We start from the raw sequence: 12,826 nt of genomic DNA on the forward strand, positions 1-12,826 counted from the left end.
ATCCTTTTGCAAGTCATGCAGTGTCCATTTTTTTTCCTGTAAATAATTGTGAGCTGATAGATTATTAAAACCATTTTGATGGTTGATGACAATGTAACAAATCTTTTTGCAATAATATGGTTTCTGCTTTTTTTTCTTTTAAACAATTTAAATAACTGTAAGCTCGTAGATCACTAAAAATGTTTCTAACATCAGTATGGGGTTCTCAGCATGAAACTCTTTCTATTCAATTTAATTTTTATGTATGTAAAAATTTTCGTGTTTATTTATGCAATATGAAATATCAGAATAGATCTCATCTTGAACCTGTTTTATCTAATAATGGATGGTACTCACCAAATGGATATATGGACTGATTTTTAAAGTCTCATTCATCTTATCAAAAGTGCGTGACCAATACAATTTTAATTTTATATGTATTAATATTTATTAATAATTTTATTTTAATCATATAGTAATAGTGTGATTACAATTTCAGAGTATTTTTAACCCTTAGACTATTATGGCTGTAGAAAATAAAAAAATAAATTTTGATTACAAATAAACATGTTAGAATCATTAGTAAAATATTTACAATTTTAACCGTAATGGGTAAATTTTGTGCTGGAAGTGGAATGAAAATATCAATTCAAGGAGGAAAATGAATAATTAAAATCTCTTATAAGAGTTTGTTTATATAACTTTTTAAAAATTTTTTAATGTTTATTTATTTTTGAGAGAGAGACACAGTGTGAGCAGGGGAGGACACAGAGAGAGGGAGACGCAGAATCCAAATTAGGCTCCAGGCTCTGAGCTGTTAGCACAGAGCCTGACACGGGACTTGAACTCATGAACCATGAGATAATGACCTGAGCCGAAGTCAGACACTTAACTAATTGAGCCACCCAGGTGCTCCTGTTTATATAATTTTTAAATGGATGACAGTGGGTATCACATTATGACACTATTTGGATTATATTAGATACATTAAAAAATTTTTTTAATGTTTATTTATTTTTGAGAGACAGAGAGACACAGAGTGTGAGCGGGGGAGGGGCAGAGAGTGAGAAAGACACAGAGTCTGAAGAGGCTCCAGGCTCTGAGCTGTCAGCACAGAGCCCAATGCGGGACTTGAACTCACAAGCCACAAGATCATGACCTGAGCCGAAGTCGGACGCTTAACCAACTGAGCCACCCAGGTGCCCCTGGATTATATTAGATACATTTAAAAGAGGTATATAACAGTTTTATTTTAAAATATAAGTAATTATAACATGCCATAAATGACTGTTGGGAGACACTTCTCTATAAATCTCGTATTTCTACATGTCTAGGCATTGCCAGCTAAGTGCTCCACACGTATTTTTCAGAAATGTTTGTATAAGCAGGCGCCTTAGAAAGATGGAACCAGTCTCTCTGGTGCAAATTTATTTATATTCCCAGCATTAAAGATGGAAGCATCTGCCCCTTTCCCCCAGAGATACTTGCTTATATTCCAGGGTAGTAAGGACAACACCTCTCTCCAGAGGAAATTGCGAGCAGATTTTCCAGTAGCCCTGATAGAAAATAAGAGTCTCCAAATCTAAGGATTCCCCCCCTTGTAATGCATCCCCAATGTGTGTGCAGGCACTATCTGGCCCTGGTCACATTACCGTATAGAAACAGGGGCTGGGGGTCCATGGCTAGATCATACTATTGCTGAACGTTAGTAAGCTGTCTAGATCCATTTGGACTCCTTATTTCCTTACTGAATTTGTGGAAGGAAGTATGGCAAGCCAACCTTGCAGCTGCAAACACAGTACAGTTTAGGTAGTTACTGCTTGGCTCCTTGGCAGTGACATACTTTGAGAATATTTAAATATATGAAACAATTTAGAAGTGAACCTAAGCATCGAAACAAAAACTTTTTCCATATTTTTAGCTCCTATAAAAGTGCTTGGCATACATAGGGCACGAAAATGTATTTACTAAATGAATGATGGAAAAAATAAATAATTGAATTAATGAATGCAAAATTTTATAATCCATTTCTTCTCCAGACTTCTGTGGACTGGAAAGCATGCTTAAATATGTTGATTATATCTAAGGGGAAAAGAAAATTTAAGAATTTATTTCCATTCATTTGTATGTTTTTTTAAAATATTTATTAAATTTCTACTTTATGCTAACTATTTAATGCATACTGGGAAACAAAGGTGAGGAAGAAACAATCCTTTTTTTTTTTTTAAGGAATCCTGGTGAAAAAAATGCACAAATATGCTGCAATAACTGTTCAAATGAAAGGATATACAAAATACCAGGTGACTACAGAGTTTAGAATGTCTTATTTTTTGCCTGAGAGACCTCTCCAAAGAGGTGATACTTTGAGCTGACTCTTGAATTAGAGGTACAAGTTTGTCAGGATGTACATACTAATAAGAAAGTCCAAAGGAGTGAGACATTGCAAGATCTTAGTAGGGATGAGGCATACTTTTATATAATTTTAAGTGAAGAACTAAATAATTTTCAGCATATTAAAATGTTACACCAATCCTCTGAGTAATATATGGAATTGTTAAATCACTATATTGTACATGTGAAACTAATAAAGTATTGTATGTTAACTACATTGGAATTAAAACTTTAAAATATGACACCAACAATATTAACCAAATTATGATGGATTGATTGAAAATCTAAAACTCTCATAAATAATTATTGTGCTTGATTAAAATTTTTTTTAATGTTTATTTATTTTTAAGAGAGAGACAGAGTGTGAGTGGGGCTGGGGCAGAGACACAGGGAGACACAGAATCTGAAGCAGGCTCCAGGCTCTGAGCTGTCAGCACAGAGCTGAATGAGGGGCTTGAACTCATGAACCGTAAAATCATGACCTGAGCCAAAGTCGGACATAAGTGACTGAGCCACCCAAGCTTCCCTGTCCTTGACTTTTTGATAACTCATTTTTTGATAAACTATTGAAGAGATCAACTTCCAAGCTTTGGGTGTGACGACCTATGCTTCTTGAACAGAATGTGTTAATGTCATTCTACGTGTCAGTTTTTGCCTCTTGAGAAGTTTTGCAGGGGAACTCAGGTTGCATTGGAAAGATCTCAGAGTTAAGAAGCAGTCAGCCAAGTGAAATACATTCTAAGTCAAATGCGGACACTTTGGTAGAGCCAAAATAGATGCGTAGCTGTGAACTAAGTATTAATTTCTGTAATTCCACCCACATCCTCATTTTAGCTTAGAGCCAATGTTGACCTAAAACATTGTGCTACCTCAGACTTTATAACCCAAAAGGAAATTCTTTAAGAATGGAAGATACTTGAGGCAAGAAATATTACTTTAGACCTCTGGGTTTGTGTTGGCTTTTGTTAGAACGACATTTTTCATAACATTTTTCAAGGGCTCAGTAATGTCATTCTACCTAGCATTTAATTTTGATTTTCTGCAAAGACTTTAAGGTTACTTTTTTTAAAATATGAGTTTAACACAATAGTTATGTTGCATTCTGGCATCCTGACCTTTTAAAAACACGTCATTTCATTATGTTTCAGATATGTAAGTGATGTGATCTTTTATAGCTTTGCCCGAGGGAGAACTCATAATGAAGACAGGAGCCAGCTAGAGCTCATACCCTTTGAATCTCTGACATTCTTCTTTCCAGGTAAACTATACCTGTCAACAGAGATGAGGTTTTTTAGTTCCCGGCACCTGATATAATTATGCATCCTGTTATACAGAGTGGAAGCAAAAATAAATTGCTAGGGTACAGGAAAAGATGAATCAGATCTAGTTCAATTTTTGTCCCGTTCCTATGGCTTTCCTAGGTGTCTCTTGATGGATGCGTTTCATACTGATTTCCTCCAATTCCGCCTAAGCAAGGCCTATGTTGTCTACACAATGTATTTTGGAACTTGATTATTTATTGTCCTGTCATAGAGATCTTTATGTATATAACTTGTATCTCTACTTAGGCCACAATCCTTTAGTGGGAAAGAATTTTGCCTTCTACTTTTTAGTGTCCTCTTTAAACCGTTATATAATTTTCAGCATATAGTAGATACTCTATACATTTTTATGTGATTAAATTTAGTTAGCTTATCATATTTAAGATTTTATGGTAGCAGAAGACCTGTGGAAGTGTCACTAACCTTGGGGTGCTAATTGGTCATGCTAGTGAACCATGCTAGCTGCATTCCCTGGCCAACCCTACCACACCTTCCTTCCTCTTGTCACAGTAGCTGCACCCTTTGCTTTCTTCTTTTACTTGCTGTTTAACACAGGGACATACTCTGGGCAGAAGAAAATGTGCTCTTTTCCTTTAGACAAGCTCAAAAGTGATGACAAATACATCATAAAACATTACCAGTTGTTCAGGTTATATGAGGCAAATGAGATGAATTTCAGAATGCCAGATAAGAAGAGCTATATCAGTAAAACATTGCTGGTAGTAATGAAAATTATGGACAAAGTGTTAAAAGTATAAGGAATAAGTCCTGGGCAGGACAAGAAGGGCTTAAGTTGGAAATGAGGATAAAGAGAATTGGTCAGTAGTGAGACCGGGAAAATGGGAAAGATATTGAATAGAAGGTCTGCAGGGAGCATTTAGACTTGATAATGCAAAAATCAAGGTTAAATCTGACATGAGTTCCTCTACTTGCAAAACTTAGGGCAAAAAGTATCTTAAGTAGCTAGAGATGTTTTAGCTCTTTGAATATGCCCTCTAAGGAATCCAGCTCTAAGAATACCAAATGCAAGTGGGGGTGACTAAATTTAGATCTTACCCATACTGGGCAGTGTATTAGTAAGGTTAGGCTAATTGCTGTAACAAATAGACCCCCCAATCTGTACAGTGGCTCAAACCAAAAGAGTTTTATTTCTTGTTAAGAGTACTGGGGGTTGGGGCGCCTGGGTGGCGCAGTCGGTTGAGCGTCCGACTTCAGCCAGGTCACGATCTCGTGGTCCGGGAGTCGAGCCCCGCGTCGGGCTCTGGGCTGATGGCTCAGAGCCTGGAGCCTGTTTCCGATTCTGTGTCTCCCTCTCTCTCTGCCCCTCCCCCGTTCATGCTCTGTCTCTCTCTGTCCCCAAAATAAATAAACGTTGAAAAAAAAAATTAAAAAAAAAAAAAGAGTACTGGGTGTTTACCAGGTTGCCATGTAACTATCCAAGGACCTGGTTGAAAGAGGCTCTGCCATCTTTAATTAGTGGCTACCAAGGTATCGACAGAGCTGGCAGCATCATCTATATTTCAGCCAGCCATAAGGGGAAAAAGGCAGAGGGAAACAAATGTGGTACATTTTAGGGTCAGGTCCTGAAGTGGCATATATTTCCACTGACATTTATAACAATGTCTGGGACTCAGTGACATTGGTCACACCTAAATGCTAGGTATTTAAGAAACTGGAAAATTCATGGCAGATGGTGGGGGAGGCACACCTACTCAGGGGGACAAAGGATGGGAACCCTGGAAACTTCCCAAGTTTGTTTTATTAGTGTACCTGTAACACTGTGTGGGTTGATGTATGTGTGTAATTATGTCAGGTCAACTATGCATAGATCCATCACTTTTTAAAAATGTTTATTGTGAGAGAGAGAGACAGAGGACAGGGAGAGAGAGAGAGAGAGAGAGAGAGAGAAAATGCACATATGAGGGGCAGAGAGAGGGATAGAGAGAATCCCAAGCAGGCTCCATGCTGTCAGTGCAGAGCCCAACATGGGGCTCGATCCCATGAATCATGAGATCATGACCTGAATCAAAATCAAGAGTCAGATCCTTAACTGACTGAGCCACTCACGCACCCTTGCATAGATGCATCTTATAAACATCTCTGGGATTGAGGCACCTGAACCATGCCAAAGTCCCTTTCCATGATTCATAAAGAGTATTGTTTATTTGAACTGAAGTCATTCTCTTTACTATAAGAAAACTTTGTCCCTAGAGTTTTATTAAGTGTCCTTGTACATGGTGGCATCTTATTAGCACAACTTACAGTTGATGCCTTTGATAATCTTTTTCATTTTTAAAATTAGAAAATGCTCATTGAAATATATCCAAGGTGAGATGTTTGGTGTTTATATGTAACAGTTTTATAGAATATGAAGAGTTATATAGGACATGAATAATTTAGTGCTAAACTAATCCAACTTTGCATCACATAGTCTATAAAATACAACAGCCTTTCTGAAACTTTAACGGATTTGTACATTTCAGTTTTTTTTTTTTTTAACTTTGTGGCATGCTAGCACAATTACCAAAAATTACTCTGCTGGAACAGCTGTAGGCAATAGCATTAACATAACCTGTTAATGAATTAGTCTATAATGTTCGGAAGTGTTTTTTCTTTGTTTTAATATGTTCCTAGCATTCGAAGAGAATCACTAAAATGATTTTGACCTAAGTCAATTACAAATGTTTGTATAACTTCATTTGGCTAAGGTTTATAAAGTACCAAACATTTGATAGAACTGTGATAACAATGGAGAAATGAAATTACATGCCGCATAGTAGGTGTTAAAATTTTTGTTGACAAATGAATGAAAACATACAAGATCCCATCACTTCTCTTTTGATCTATTTTATCACTTATTACCTGAGTAATCAATCACTCATTGAAACACCTACATATCAAGAACATTGTCCCTAATCAGTACAGGTACAACGACCAAACTTGCTCGGTAGTAGACCCATTGTAGGCTGTGATTAAACTGGCTGAGTTGTTTAAAGTCAATTCTGAGGCAAGATACAGAGAACGAAAACAGGTGTTTTATTTTGAATTATATATTTCATTTGTTTGTTAGTTGTGTCTTAATTAAATAATTACAGCCTTGCTGTCACATGTTACATAGCTTACAAGTTAATTCTACATCAAGTAGACTAAATAAGAGTGTAATAAAATGTGTGTGTCTCAGTTGGAAGATTACAAGACATATATCAGATTTCAGGAAAAAAGTAGAATAGAATTTCATACTCAGTCAACTTTTTCTGTGATTATAGAAACCTGGCTTCATTCATTTACTATACTGTCAACACTTGATTATTTCTTTTTACAGGTTATTTCAGATAACCTTAAGCTTTGCTTTTACAAAGTCACTTTACTGTGTATGAGAATGAAGTTCTTACATCAGTACAAAAATAAATTAATTGAGCATTTACTTTGTACAAGCCACTTCAGTGAAATGATTCAATTTGATTCAATTTGGTAAACATATATTGATTGCTTTCTATGGAAAGACACTGAGCTGGTTTTATAAATATTCATATAGAATTGAATTAAGAGGTATGTCTATCATTAGTGAGCTTTTGGCCTTGTTACATGTTATGATTGTGAAAACTCATCAGTCTGCTTGATATATATCATTTCTGGAAGAAAACTCTGGCATCTGAAAATGCTAGTGTTGATGCATCAAAATGTAATGGCTGTATTTTATGTTTCTTTTTCTATTCATTCATGATTGAGGAAGATGGCCATATTCAGTTAGAGATGCATGTTTTGTCAGACAGATATATATGCACACACTTTTTAACCCCTGTTTACCATGTACCTTGAATTCTCCCTTTTGAAATAGTTGGAATAATTGACTTCAGAAGATCAATGGACTCAGAGTGGTGATATTCTCAGGTTCCAGTGGGAAGAGTCAGAATGTCTCAAAAAAACTGAAAGTGTATTTTAGGCAGAACACCCATAAAGAGAAGTCTCTTGGTGTATACCTGCCTCCCTTCCAGCCCGCCAGCCTTTGCAGAGCCATCTCTCCCACTGCTCTTGGCTTATCTGCTGTCCGTGGAAAGGTCCCACTCAGTCATATCCTCTAGCAAGGTGTCAACACTTCAGAGCCTACTCTTCTCATCAGGGATTCAGAAAATCACTCCCTCTGCTTAGCCTAGCAGGATGTACTCAAAGTCTGTTACTTGTAAGCTTAGTTCCACTTGATTCCAAAACTGATGAGACCAAAATATTACACAGTGTCATAGGCTTTTTTTTCCTTCTAGAGTGTGGTTTGGGACATGCACAAAATGTCTAGTGAGACTGGTGTTGGGGAGGGAATCCCAGCAGTTGATGGGTTTGGCTGTATAGACTGTATTTCCACTGCGTGTGACGGACACACTGCTAAAGCCATGGCAAGTAGTTTGCACTCTTGGTCCAAATGGGATTTGAGACTATTGAATGTAGGACTAGGTGCCCTATTCCTTTGCCTTTCCTAATACACCTTTTCATGTACTGGATGTGATTTCTGGTCTCCACATGACTTGACAGCCTCTGTTACTGAGATGTCTGTGTTCCCACACAATGTTCAACACATGATTCTACCGCTTGTGTATCAGTATCCAGCTCAGTTTGTTTTCTTGTACTATCTGGGACTTGGTAATTTGTACTAGTGTCCTCTTTGCCCCAGTGATTTCATCCTTGGCCTCAATCTTACACTTGTCTCTGCTTTTCCCCATCTCTCTGACAGGATATTTCAGCATACCATGTGTCCAAGTATACTTCACCTATGATTGTTTTACAAGATCTGCCTTTTTTTTTCAATATATGAAGTTTATTGTCAAATTGGTTTCCTTCCATACAGTGCTCATCCCAAAATGTGCCCTCCTCAATACCCATCACCCACCCTCCCCTCCCTCCCACCCCCCATCAACCCTCAGTTTGTTCTCAGTTTTTAACAGTCTCTTATGCTTTGGCTCTCTCCCACTCTAACCTCTTTTTTTTTTTCCCTTCCCCTCCCCCATGGGTTTCTGTTAAGTTTCTCAGGATCCACATAAGAGTGAAACCATATTGTATCTGTCTTTCTCTGTATGGCTTATTTCACTTAGCATCACACTCTCCAGTTCCATCCATGTTGCTACAAAGGGCCATATTTCATTCTTTCTCATTGCCACGTAGTACTCCATTGTGTATATAAACCACAATTTCTTTCCATTCATCAGTTGAGGGACATTTAGACTCTTTCCATAATTTGGCTATTGTTGAGAGTGCTGCTATAAACATTGGGGTACAAGTGCCCCTATGCATCAGTACTCCTCTATCCCTTGGGTAAATTCCTAGCAGTGCTATTCCTGGGTTATAGGGTAGGTCTATTTTTAATTTTTTGAGGAACCTCCACACTGTTTTCCAGAGTGGCTGCACCAGTTTGCATTCCCACCAACAGTGCAAGAGGGTTCCGGTTTCTCCACATCCTCTCCAGCATCTATAGCCTCCTGATTTGTTCATTTTGGCCACTCTGACTGGCGTGAGGTGATATCTGAGTGTGGTTTTGATTTGTATTTCCCTGATGAGGAGCGACGTTGAGCATCTTTTCATGTGCCTGTTGGCCATCTGGATGTCTTCTTGAGAGAAGTGTCTATTCATGTTTTCTGCCCATTTCTTCACTGGGTTATTTGTTTTTTGGGTGTGGAGTTTGGTGAGCTCTTTATAGATTTTGGATACTAGCCCTTTGTCCGATATGTCATTTGCAAATATCTTTTCCCATTCCATTGGTTGCCTTTTAGTTTTGTTGGTTGTTACCTTTCCTGTGCAGAAGCTTTTTATCTTCATAAGGTCCCAGTAGTTCATTTTTGCTTTTAAATCCCTTGCCTTTGGGGTGTGTCAAGTAAGCGATTGCTACGGCTGAGGTCAGAGAGGTCTTTTCCTGCTTTCTCCGCTAGGGTTTTGATGGCTTCCTGTTTCACATTCAGGTCCTTTATCCATTTTGAGTTTATTTTTGTGAATGGTGTGAGAAAGTGGTCTAGTTTCAACCTTCTGCATGTTGCTGTCCAGTTCTCCCAGCACCATTTGTTAAAGAGACTGTCTTTTTTCCATTGGATATTCTTTCCTGCTTTGTCAAAGATTAGTTGGCCATACATTTGTGGGTCTAGTTCTGGGGTAGAAGAGCTTTGTTTTACTTGTTGACTCTGACATAAGTAGCTTATTTCCTTTTGGGGATAGAATGACTTTCCTTTGGGCAAGAAGTCAAGTCAGATTTTTCACTTCTTTTTTAACTGATAGACTTTATTTTTAAAGCAATTGTATATTTACAGAAAAATTAAGCAGAAAGTACAGAAAGCTACCACAAAGAACCTCCCTCCTCAGTTTCTCCTATTATTAACACCTTGCTAACAATGGCACATTGTTAATGCATGATGAACTAATATTGATACATTATTAATAACTAAAAGCCCATAGTTTACTTTAGGGTTTACTCTTTGTGTTGTATGATGGATTTTCATAAATGCCTACAAAATTGATACATATAAATATCATGTGTCCACCATTATAGTATCATACAGAATAGTTTCAATGCCCTAAAAATTTTTTGTGCTCCACCTATTCATTTCTTTTGCCCCTTCCCCCAAGTCCCTAGCCACCAATGATCTTTTTACTGTCTCCATAGTTTTATATTTTCCAAAATGTCACTAGTTGTTATCATATAATAGGTAGCCTTTACAGACTGTCATCTTTCACTTAAGCAATATGCACTTAAGATTCCTCCTTAATGTCTTTTTGTGGTTTGATAGCTCATTTATTTTTATTGCTGAATAATATTCTATTATATTAAGGTACTCAGTTTATCCATTTACCTACTCAAGGACATCTTGGTTGCTTTTAAGCTTCAGCTATTATAAATAAAGTTGCCAGAAATATGTGTGTGTAGGTTTTTGTATAGGTAGATGTTTTTAACTAAATATCAAAGAGTATAATTGCTATATCATATGATAAGTGTATATTTAGTGTGATAAGAAGAGTAAGTTCTGAAGTGTTGAAGACTTTGCTAGAGAGGATACTACTGTGGGAATTTTTCCATGGGCACCAATAAATGAGAGTTCCTATTGTTCCACAACCTCAGTAGCATTTAATGTTGTCATTGTTTTGGATTTTAATCATTCTAATAGTTGCATATTGGCATATCACTGTGGTTTTAATTTGCATTTCCCTAATGACTTAGGATGACACTTTTCATATGCTTAATGGTCATTGGTATATATTCTTCGGTGGGGAGTCCATATCTTTTGTTTATTTTAAAAATTGAGTTGTTTGTTTCAAAAATAGAAATACTGTATGATCCAATTGTTCTAGTACTCACTATTTACCCAAAGAAAACAAAACAAAAAAAACCACTTGTTGAATTTTAAAAATTCATTCTGTATTTTGGACACAAATTATTTACCAGATATGTGTTTTGCAAATATTTCCTCCCAGTGTGTTGTTTCTGTTGTTTGTCTTTTAATTCTTTTAGCAGTGTCTTTCACAGAAGTTTGTAATTTTAATAAAGTCCAACTTGATTAATTTTTTTATGGATCATGCTTTTAGTATGTATCTGAAAACTCATTGCCAAACCCAGGGTTACCTGGATTTTCTCTTATATTATCTTCTAGGGATTTTGTAGTTTTGTCCTTTATGCTTAGGTCCATAATCCATTTTAAGGTACTTTTTGTGAAAGTTCTTTGTCTAAATTCATGTGTGTTTTTTTGCTTTTGTTTTTGTTTTTTTGCATGTGGATGTCGTGTTGTTCCAGTACCACTTGTTGAAAATACCTTGTCTCCAGTTGACTAAATTTGTATGTGTCTCTTCCTGAACTTTTGATTGTGCCCCACTGATCTATTCATCTATTCTTTTGTCAATACTGTCTTGATTACTGTAACTTTGTAGGAAGTCATGACTTTGGGTAGGGTTAATCTTTAGACTTTGTTCTGCTTTTGCAATATTGTGTTGGCTCTTTCAATATTCTAGATCTTTTGTCTTTCATATAAACATTAGTAAGAGTCACTTTGCCAACATCCACAAAATGACTCACTGGGATTTTGATTGGGATTACATTGAATATATAGATCAAGTTGGAAAGTTCTGAAATACTAACAGTATTGAGTTTTCCTATGTGTGAATGTGGAATATGGCTCAATTTGTGTAGACTTTTCTTCAATTTCTTTCATCACTTTTATAGTTTTCCTTGTATGGGTCTTATAAGTTTTTTAGATTTATGTATAAGATTTATTATTGTTTTGTTGCTGTAATTACTATTATTATTTGGTTGTAGGGCAAATGGTTTTGTGTTTTTAATTTCAAACTCTGTTCATTGCTAGTATATGGAAAGCAGTGTAAATTCCTCACTTTTTACAACAATATGCTAACTTTACTACCTACACATCTGGTCTCCAAAGCAATGTTGATATCCTGTAATCAAAATATGGAACATTTGTTAATCAGTGACTCAGTGAGAACTAAAACTCAAATTGACTACTAATGAGTTCCTTAAAAGTCTTAACTGAGGCAACAAGGGGGAGAGGTAACTATCCGTTTGTAGATTCTCTGCTCTAAGACTAAAAACTTCTATACTCCATACTCAAGAAAGTCATGTGCCTATGATCTGTCCTGATCATTCCCTGACAACTTGCTTTTATAACTACACTTCTGGAAAATGCCCAATTTGTGACCATCACCACGTAGGTGAAGGTCAGCTAATCGACAGTAGCTTCATTATGGCTGACTTGTGAGACAATTCTACAGCTTGAGATACTTCCACTTTTAGACACTTTCATAGCTACTAAAGATCACCTAATTCTTAATCACTGTTGCTTCCAAAAGTCCACCAATCCTTGAACTCTGTGTGTCTCAAAACCCTCATAAAATCATCATCTTGCTTTGATCAGTAATACTGAGCTCTATTGATATAGATCTCCCTTGGTTACAAAACATTCCATGAAGCTTTTGTTTCAAACATTGAGAGGTGGTCCCTTTAATAAATAAGAGCTTTATTCCCCCCTTTTATCAATTAGCCTACAAGAAATAACAGCTGTGGATTGCATTATTTTATGCCCACATAGAAACTTAAAAAAAAATTTTTTTTTTAATGTTTATTTATTTTTGAGACAGAGAGAGACAGAGCGTGAACA

Source organism: Prionailurus viverrinus, chromosome A1 (assembly GCF_022837055.1).
Source record: "Prionailurus viverrinus isolate Anna chromosome A1, UM_Priviv_1.0, whole genome shotgun sequence".
In the NCBI taxonomy this organism is placed as follows: domain Eukaryota; kingdom Metazoa; phylum Chordata; class Mammalia; order Carnivora; family Felidae; genus Prionailurus; species Prionailurus viverrinus.